Source organism: Juglans regia, chromosome 15 (genome assembly GCF_001411555.2).
Source record: "Juglans regia cultivar Chandler chromosome 15, Walnut 2.0, whole genome shotgun sequence".
In the NCBI taxonomy this organism is placed as follows: domain Eukaryota; kingdom Viridiplantae; phylum Streptophyta; class Magnoliopsida; order Fagales; family Juglandaceae; genus Juglans; species Juglans regia.
Genome location: NC_049915.1, coordinates 18770484 through 18781411, shown reverse-complemented (window position 1 = coordinate 18781411; position 10928 = coordinate 18770484).

Genomic DNA, 10928 nt, shown 5'->3' with positions numbered 1-10928 from the left:
TTTCGTACCTCGATCAGATGAGTATCAAAAGCTTGGGTAGGGTGGTATTTATAGTGTGGGTGGTATATATATATTTAATATATAGGTGATTAATGTGTAGGCAGGCCCGTTGTTACGGGTATTAATTAATGTGTAGGCAGGGTACTGCATGGTTGTTACCGCGCTTGCTTGTCTTGATAAACACGTATGAATCTTAATTACTCATTTATTGAATATTCATACAACAGGATTCATTTAATTTCTGAAACCATCATTTCAAATTAATTAAAAGCATACTTTGAATTAAAAATTGCAAAACATGGCAAAGAAATTAACTCTTTGTTTAATCTCCATCCCGTTTTAATAAGGGTAAGAAGTCTTATAAAGTGAGAAATGATATTTTTAAATTTATCCAATTTTTTTAAAGGAAGTATGTAGGAACTGTACATTCCAAGATTGTATATCGCATTATTGGCTAAATTTGATTTTGGTCATGTTTGGCACCTAAGATGTTCCAAATTTTTTTTAACAGTTCTCAAATTTTTTTTTTGAAACTTCATTCCCAATATATAACATTACTCATCAAATACAAAAAAGTTTTCTATTCCGGATTCTTAGATTTTCATTTAATCATTACCTAATTATTACTCAAATACAAAAATCAATACAAATTTTATAAGTTTTTAAAAAAATAATGTTACAAAATTATATTCAAATAATTTTTTAAAATTTAGCCATCAACTTTCACAAATCCAAAACAACACTTATTCTAAAAAAATACTTTGATTTAAACTTTTCTCTCTCATTTCCTAAAACATTTTTTTCCTGCAAATAAGACATTTATAGATAAATTATTGATTACAAGATACAAGTTTGGGGTGAGAATCCTCTACAGTCTTCCCAAAACCAACATATTACAACACAGGAAAAAATTAAAAGTGGGTTTCGGAGCTAGCTAAATGTCTCCCACCCAATTCTCACAAGGGAAGACTGCTTGGTGACGATTTTAAAATAGTCTGCTGAATAGACTATAAAGTTATAGCTAGAAGCCACAATAAAAGGATGTGTGCTGCAACATGTTGGTCTGGACTGGCTGGAAGGAACTTCATTCACCTTCACTCGATCTTTGGTTTGGGAAAGTGGGAACATAGGAAAGCGACCATAAACTAAGCTGAATCGCCGGCGAGGGGCCACCACTGTCTGTGGAGGCGCGTGCAGTACACGCGCCACACATGGAGAGAAGTGGGAGGTCGGGTTCCAAAGACTCGACGCTACTGATCCCATCTGTGCCGCGCGTGGCGGCTGAAAACATTCTCAAGCACGACGGCGAGTGAATCTCGTGCACGGCATAAGCCACGCGTGAGACTTACGCGCCACTCGTATGGATTGAATAATTTTGCCGTCTTGAAGATCGGCGCCTGGGGAGGCTGGTGGCGTGGCGCGTGTCGACATTTGCTCACCGGAAAGCAGCAGATCGACTAGTTTTGTTGCTAACACGTAAAAGCTAACTAGACGAAAAGCTGACCGGTAAAAGCCCAGACAGAAGCTGAGGCTGGTGAGGGAGGGAGGTGGGTGGAGGCAAACAGCAAAGCTCCGACCCCCCCTCCCCCCAGTGAACGGATTTCCTAAAACTTAATTTCAAACAAATTCTCATATATTTCCAAAAACTTTAATTTTGCATTCAAACATTTATGTTTGTAAATGTTTGAATGTTTAGCTAGTATGAACATTCTTTGCCATTAATTCTTCTGTTCACGATTCAATGATTTATGCCAATGAATTAATGAATGAAACTTAGTCAAAACTAGCTGGCTATTTTCTATTTCTTTAGTCAAACTTTGAATAAATTTATTTTAAAAAATGTATTTTTAGTCAAAATAGCATTCGTACAGCTATTTTGAAAAATAAGTTTTAAGTTTGTCAAAATACTTTGTCAAATTTGAGAAGCCTACTCTAGCAAAGTTAAACTTACCCTAGCTATTATTTTTTTGTTGCTGGCAAAAGAATTGAAAAAAAAAAAAAAAAAATTTCACTTATTTTCATACCTTAAAGAAAAATAAACTTACCCTTGAACTTACATGTTTGGCAGCTAATTAAGGTGTTTCAAAACATGATACCAAAATGACATATTACTTGTTTTTCTTTGATTCTTTTAATCTTTTGGTTTTTCTTGATCTACAAATTCAAATCACAAGTTAGTAATATGAATCAATGATTGATTATAATAAGATATTTTAAAGTTTTTTTCTATTTTTTTTTACCATTTTTTTTAATTATTGGTACATTTTATGACCATTTGAATGGATTTTATTATTCTTTTTAGGAACAGACAAATTTCTCAAATATACCTATGGTACTAAATAACAGTTACGAAAAGAACAGTTTTAAAAAAATTACCATTGTAAACAAAAACTAAGTATTTTAAAATATGATTTTGGTAATAAATGTACTTTTAAAAGTCGGACGGTTGAAAAAACAAAGACCCATTCCGATTTGGAAAGTATTTTATCTTATCTCATCTTATTATTACAACCTTTTCAAATTCTCTCACAAAATATATAAACAATTCAACATTTTCAAATCCAAATTCAATTTTTTCAAATCCTAAACCAATAATAATATTAAAAAATAATATTCTAACATTATTTTTTTTAACTTTTAACTTTTAACTTTTATCTAAAATCATCTCATCTCATCTCATCTCTGAATCCAAACCAGCCAATTGCTAGAAGAAAGGTAAAAAATGGTGTATATATATGGCGTTTTAAAAACGTGGAATATTTTTTTTTTTGATAGCAAATCAACTTCATTTAAGATAAAACAAAGATTACAGACATTTATCAAGCCATAGAGCTTGAGAAAGAAAGTCTGGAATACAATCTTCCCACATCTCAACATTCTCAACATTCCAAGCATGTCTTGCAAGACAATGTGTTGCTGAGTCAAACATATCTAGTTGCTGCAAAGAATCAACAAGCAACAAACAATCAGATTCCACAATTAAACTCATGACAGCCATTCCAGCACATAGTTGCATCCCACGAAAAACAGCCAACAATTCAATGGCTTTTGGATTTTCCACTTCATTCTCAGACATACTTGCTGCCACTAGCACTTCACCCATATCATCCCTTAGAATCACCCCAATTCCAGCCTTCCTGAGATCACAGAAAAGAGCCCCATTCGTATTAAGTTTCAAGCACTCAGCTGGAGGTGGAGACCATTTAAGATGCTTATGCATTTGTGTATGAGACTGCCCCTTAACAGATTTGAAGCTTTTCAATAGGCCTAAAGCATGTTCAAACACCTGTTCAATGGATAATACCACATTTTCAAAAACCATTTTGTTCCTTCGGTACCAGAAACCCCAAGCCAAACTATCATGATCCTTTAGTTGACAACGTTGTGAGTCTAACTCAAAAAACTTAGCATTATGATTCATAGCCAATCTAGGGACATGTTTCTTCCAAGCCTCTCTAAGGATATGACAACTGAAAACTACATGATTTAAGTTCTCGACCGGATCTTCACAGAAATTGCACTTGCCATCAATTACTACCTGTTTCTTCAAAAGATTTTCCTTAGTTGGAAGGCCATCTCTACATGCTCTCCAAGCGAAGATTTTAATCTTACTTGGCAAAGGTAATTTCCACAAATCATTCCAAACTGCATGTTGTCTATCCAAGTTTGAAGTCTCTGCTGCAACAGCCTTTAATTGATTTGAAATAAACCTATAGCAACTTCTAACAGTAAACTTGCCATTCCTTTCATGATCCCAAATACACTGATTAATTGCATTTTATGGCCCTTGCAGCAACTTTCTTATTTCTATAACCAAATTTGGATTGAAGAGAGATCTAAGTATCCCCATATCCCAATATCTTTGGTTTTCTGCAAACAAACTCACCACCCGATCTTGTCTGTGTTCCTCAGATATCTCATAGCCTTCTTGAATCAGAGCCTTATGTCCGGGTATCCACTTTTCAGTCCATAGTTGAGTTGCTATACCTTCTCCTATCCTCATTCTACACCTTTCTTTCAACTATGTCCTTGCTTCCCATATACTTCGCCATGTGAAGGAAGGGCAATAACCCAACCCTGCCTCAAAGAAATTAGATTTTGATAAATATCTTGCCTTAAGCAATTTGTAAAGCAAAGAAGTATCATCTTGAAGCAGTCTCCACCTTTGCTTGGCAATGAGAGCAAAGTTGAATGTTCGTAGGTCTTTAAAGCCCATTTCCTCTGACACATATTACTCCAACTCACCCAATGGATCCTCCTCTCCTCTTGCTTATGACTCCACCAGAATCTAGCCATAAGACTCTCTAGGTCAAAATAAAAACTACTAGGTAGCAAAAAGCAACTCATCGCATATGATGGAATGGATAGTGCTATAGCTTTCAGCAATACTTCCTTCCCCCCTTAAGAGAGCAATTTTTCTTTCTAGCATTGGAGCTTTTGCCATACTTTCTGTTTAATAGAATAAAAAGCCCTATTTTTTGATCTACCAACTATTGGAGGTAAACCAAGATACTTCTCAAATTGTTGGAACTCAACATTTCCCCACATCAGCCCAATTTCTTCCCTCTTTTCCCTATCCACATTACTGCTAAACACCATGGTTGTTTTCTCCTTATTTATTTTCAGACCCGACCGACTCTCATAAACATCCTACAAGCCTCGTAATCTCCTGTTTTCTTCCACCTCAGTCTTGCAAAATATCAATCTGTCATCTTCGAACAACAAATGATTTACTGTTGGGGCACCCCTAAAAATTTTTATTCTTTAAAGCTCTCTCTTTGCCCCAGCTTTCTTTAGCAAAGCAATCAAACCCTTTATACAAAGATGAAAGAGATAAGGGATAAAGGGTCCCTTGCCTCAAGCCCGTACTTGGAATAACATGACCCTTTTGCTCCCCATGATTAACACTGGGAAAGAAACTAAGCTCACACAAAACATAACAAATTCTATAAAAGCCCTATCAAACCCCATAGGTTCCCCTTCTGTTCACGAGTCAATGATTTATGCCAATGAATTAATGAATGAAACTCAGTCAAAACTAGCTGGCTATTTCTATTTTTAGTCAAACTTTGAATAAAATTATTTTAAAAAAATGTATTTTTTAGTCAAAATAGCATTCGTCTACTTTGAATCATGAGTTAGTAATATGAATCATAATGATTGATTATAAGATATTTTAATGGTTTTTTCTATTTTTATTTACCATTTTTTTAATTATTGGTACATTTTATGACCATTTGAATGGATTGTGTTTTTTTAGGAGCAGACAAATTTCTCAAATATACCTTGTATATATGGTACTAAATAACAACTAGGTACAAAAAGATGAGTTTAAAAAAATTACCATTGTAAAATTACCATTTTAAAATATGACGTTGGTAATAAATGGGTGTCTTGAAGCAAGAGTTTTAATGCTGGGCTCCAAGAAATGCTTCAAGAAATGATGCGGCTTCTTGAAAACTCTCCTTGAGTTTTCTTTTTCTGCATAGTTTTGTTCCCAGATTTACGTAAGGCTGCATGGCAGCCGCTGATGAAGTTGGTAGACGATTTGTAGATTTAGTTTCGGTGGTTCCTCAGCCTCTTCCTGAGTTGGCCGTGTCTCACCGTGCGCCAAAAACCAAGGATGGAGAACTTTTTTTTCAGTTCTCCAAGGGGGAGATATTCCGTTCGGCAGAAGCATTCAGGTTCTCAATAGTTTTGAAGTTTCTCTGTAACCAGCCATCTTTGGACGCTATCCGAAACTTCATTCGGAATCGATGGGGCTTGGAAGGTACTCCAGTTGTTTCAACCATGAGGCGTCCGAGAAATGTTTTCGTTCGTATGGTTTCGGAGGAGGACTGCATGAAAGCTTTATCAAGGGAGGCATGCGATATGGACGGTATTCCTTATCGTGCCTTTCACTGGACGCCAGAGTTTAAGGAGGAGGAAGAACCATCAATAGTGCCGGTTTGGATTGCTTTACCAGGTTTGCCTCCTAATTTTTATCATGAATCATTGCTTAAAATCTTGACAGCTCCAATCGGTAGATTTATTAGGCGTGATAATCCCACACGTTGTGCGACTCGCACTGATGGTGCGCGTCTCTGTGTGGAGATGGATGCGGCCATTGAGCCTATTTCACATTTTTGGATTGGCATGCCGGGGTTGGGTTCTAGTCGAAAGCAGGAAATTGTGTATGAAACACTGCCTGCTTTCTGTTCCATTTGTAAAATTCAGGGGCACAATGTGCGTACATGTCGGGCTGGAAAAAAGAAACCAGAAAAGAAAATGTGGGTTTGGCAACAACCAACAGATGGTGATCAAGAATCAGATAGGGAAGAGCCTAGAGAAATAGTATTGGAAGAGCCTAAAGAACCAGTTACGGAGGAACCTGGGGTGGAAGATCAATCTAAGTTGGTTCTTGGGTCTTCGGTTTTAGCCTTTCCAAGAAATCATGCAGAACAAGTTGATGCAGAATACGTGGATGTTAATTTGGTTTTAGGGGCCCCTGCTTCTACTTTGATGATAGAGGAATTAGTAGTGGACACAGAAATTGGAGAGGCAGTAAATACAGAGAGTCTTGCTGAGGTGAGGCAAACGGATGCTAGTTTGCAATCGGAGGCAGTCACGCGAGAGACAGAGCAGGTTAAGGAAACAGATCATTTGGCAGAGGAAGAAACAGTGATTACGGAAGAGGCCCAGCGGACTGATGATGCTTTTTGTTTGGAAGAAGGGTCTTTATCGGATCCGGAACCTGATATTCATGCGGAAGTTTTTTCGCAGGATAAGGAGTATCATTTGGACATAGATGAAGAAACTGGGAAGAGGAAATATAGAAAAAAAAAAATTTCAGAAAATTAGGAGTTCTAATCGAGTGATTACTTGAGCCACAAAATTGTCCCTATGATAGGTTCTATTTTGGTGTGGAATATTAGGGGACTAGGTTCCTCTATAGGTCGTTTAAAAATACTGCAAAGAAAGTTGAATTGCAAGATGATTGTTTTAATGGAGCCTTTCCAGAATTTTGTTAAAGCTCAATCATACATGTAGACTCTTCATTTTGATAATGTAATTTCTAATGAAGAAGTTGGTGGGAAAATATGGGTCTTGTGGATGAATGATTTAAATGTACAGATTATGCGGATGACCTCACAGTTTTTGTCTCTAAGGATAGTTGAGGGTCAATTTCAATTTTTGGGTAATTTTATTTATGCAAAGTGTAATATGATGGATAGGCGGGTTCTATGAGAGGATTTGAGGTGGAATAGTATGAATAATGATCCTTGTTTGTTTGCTGGCGATTTTAATATTATTCGTACAAATTTGGAAAGACGGGGTGGTCGTCCTAGGCCAATAGCGGCGATGGATGATTTTAACCAATGGATCCATGAGGGTGGTTTAATTGATTTAAGTGCTCAAGGTAGTAATTTTTCTTGGTGTAATGGCCAGAGTGGTTTAGCTAGAGCTTGGGCGAAGCTAGATCGTGTTTTATTGGATGCAAATTTATTGTCTTTGTTCCCTACGACGTCTTGTTCGTACTTATCAAGGACGACTTCGGACCATTGCCCTATGTTGGTTGAATTTTTTAAGGATACTTATTCCTATGGTCCTCCTCCATTTAGATTTCAGCAAATGTGGGTTGAGCATCCAGAATTTATTGGTTTTATAAAGCAGGTGTGGGATGTGCCGGTGATTGGGACGGGGCTTGTCATTCTTGCTTGTAAGCTTAAAAAGGTGAAAGTGGCTCTTCGTGAATGGAATAAGCGAGTGTTTGGTAGGACTAATACCCATATTGAATCTTTGGAAGCGAAGGTTGAGGGTCTGGAAGGTTGTTTGCAAAGTGAGTGGGATATTGATGCCGAGAGGGAGCTTGTGCTGGTTTTGGATGAATTAAATTCTTGGAGACGTTGGGAAGATATCAGATTAGCTCAAATGGCTAAAATAAAATGGAATATGGAAGGTGATCGTAATTCAAAATTTTTTCATGTATGGTTAGCTAATAAACGACGTAAAAGAATCAAAGGGATGAGAACTCCGGATGGGGTAGAGTTTAACTCGCCAGAAGAAATTCATAATAGAGCTGTTGAGTATTTTGCGGATTTTCTTAAAAATACTAACCAGTCACGAGTACTTCCGGATTTATCATATTTGATTTCATCAGTTATTGATGTTGAGGATTGTACATGTCTTTGTCGTACCCGTTCATTGGATGAAGTAAAGGAGGCTCTTTCTTCGATTCCTATAAACAGTTCTCCTGGGCTAGATGGTTTTGGAGCAGGTTTTTTTAAAACTTGTTGGGAGGTGATTAAGATGGATGTGTTCGCAGCCGTTTCTGAATTTTTTATTTTCAAAAAGCTTCCGAGGTTCTTTTTGGCTTCTTTTATTGTGCTAATTCCGAAGACAGATGTGCCTACTGGTTTTGACAAATTTAGGCCTATAAGTCTGTGTTCGGTTTTTTATAAAATTTGTTCAAAAATTATAGTAAATCGTTTGGCAAATTATCTTCCCAAATTAATATCTCTTGAACAAGGAGCCTTTATACCTGGGAGGAATATTTTTGAGAATATTAGTATTACTCAGGAAATGGTTCATTCCTTGAATAAGGACACTCATGGAGGAAATATTATGATTAAAGTCGATATGGCTGAAGCATACGATCGAGTAGATTGGAATTTTTTGTTGGAGGTTTTTCGCTGTTTTGGATTCTCTCCTTCTTTTTGTGATTTAATCCGTGCTTGCATTTCGAATATTTGGTATTCTGTTTTGCTTAATGGAACGATGAGAGGTTTCTTTCAAGGTGGTCGTGGGTTACGTCAGGGGGACCCATTATCGCCTTATCTTTTTATTATTATTCAGGAAGTCCTTTCTAGTCTTTTGAAACAGAGTGTGTCATCACATAAGATTGGTAATTTCTCCCAACCTAGAGGTACTCCTCAGATCTCACACCTTATGTACGCAGATGATATTGTGATTTTTTTGAATGGGGCAAAAAAATCTGTTAAGGAACTTTTGTTGGTTTTTGAAAAGTATGAAGCATGGTCGTGTCAGATGATTAATAAAGAGAAAACAGCCATATATTTTTCTTCAAAAATTTCTGTTGCTCGTAAGAGAGCCCTAAATAGACTGACAGGGTTCTCAGAAGGTTCATTTCCCTTTAAATATCTAGGGGTTCTGATTGTATTGGGACGTTTAAAGCATGTGCATTTGGAGGAAATGGTTAACAAAGTTTGGAAAAAAATTAGTGGTTGGAAAATGAAGATACTTTCATCAGGTGGCCGTCTAATACTTCTTCGGCACGTGCTTTCTAGTATGGCTGTACATTTATTTGCTGTTTTGCAAGTTCCTCAATCAATTATTAAAGCTCTAAATCGTATGATGAGTACATTTTTTTTGGGGGAGGTTAATGGTAAAAGTAAAAAAAAGTGGGTGTCGTGGGAAAATATTTGTAAGCCAGAAAAGGAAGGGGGCCTAGGATTGCGTAAATTAGAGGACATGCAAAAAGCATTGCATATGCGGCTTGCATGGAATTTAATTCAGGGTAAATCCTTATGGACAAATTTTTTTGAAGGAAAATATGTGGGATCTTCTCCTTGGTCTTTCATTGATACTAAAAAAGGTTCTAGATTTTGGAAAATGATTATGAAGAGTATTCCTGATGTGCTTAATAATTCAAGATGGAAAGTGAGGGAGGGGAATATTTTTTTCTAGTATGATAAATGGAAAGATAGGGGTCCTTTATTGGAGGAGGTCCAGATGGTGGGGAATCTGCGGATTACAGTAAAGGAGTGTATGCTGAATAATAGTTGGGATATGGACCTTTTGATTTCTTTAGTTGGTCAAGAGAATGTTGATGATATTGTTGAAGCTTTGGCCGGTTGTAAGGAGGGTTCGGATGTGTTAATCTGGAATAAACATGAGAGTGGAAATTTTTCCACTAAATCAGCATGGGATTGTATTAGAATTAGAGGTTCTACTTTGGATTGGCATCCATGGATATGGCATTGGCTGTTGCCTCTTAAAATTTTGGTTTTTATGTGGAGGGCATGGAACATAGTTTTGAGTGTTGATGATAGTCTTAGAATGATTGGGGTCCCGATTGTCTCTCGTTGTGATTGCTGTGAAGAAGGTAAGTATGAGGACTAAAACCATGTTTTGTTTGGAGGAGAGTTTGCATTTAATATATGGTGTTATTGTGCTAATATTTTTGGTTTACCTCTTGGTCATACTTGGATGGAGACAGTGACGGCTTGGTTAAGACGTGCGTCAACTGATTCTCAAGTGGGGATTCTTGTGGGGTTACTTCCGTCGATTATTAGTTGGCATCTTTGGCGTAGAAGATGCACTGCCTGTATGGAGGGGCGGATTCAATCTGTTAGTGCGGTTTGGCAAATGATAAAAAATTAGATGAGCTCTTGTAGCCATGATATGAAAAAGGTAAAAAAATGTTCTATGTATGATCTTCAGATTTTACATGCTTTGCATATTCCTTCTAAAGCCCCCGTGAGGCAGTTTATTAAAATTGTGACTTGGAAAAAACCTGCTCCAGGATGGTTTAAATTGAATACAGATGGTAGTAGTCTAGGAAATCCAGGACCTTCGGGGGTGGGTGGTACTATTGGAAATGATCAGGGTCACTTGGTTCATGCTTTTAATTCTTATATTGGTTTTGGTTCCAATAATAGAGCTGAATTGTTAGCATTGCTGCAGGGTCTTAAAGCTTGTAAAAATCTAGGGATGATTTTTGTGGAAATAGAATTAGACTCTCAAGTGGTAATCTCTTGGTGGAATAGGCGAAGATGTGGCATATGGTATTTGGAAGACTTCTGGGAGGATACTCTTGCTCTTATGGATTCGATGGTTTGCACAGTTAGACATGTTTATAGGGAAGGTAATAAAGTTGCTGACTGGTTGGCTCGGAGTGGGGCAGCTGGTCTTAATATGGATTGGAA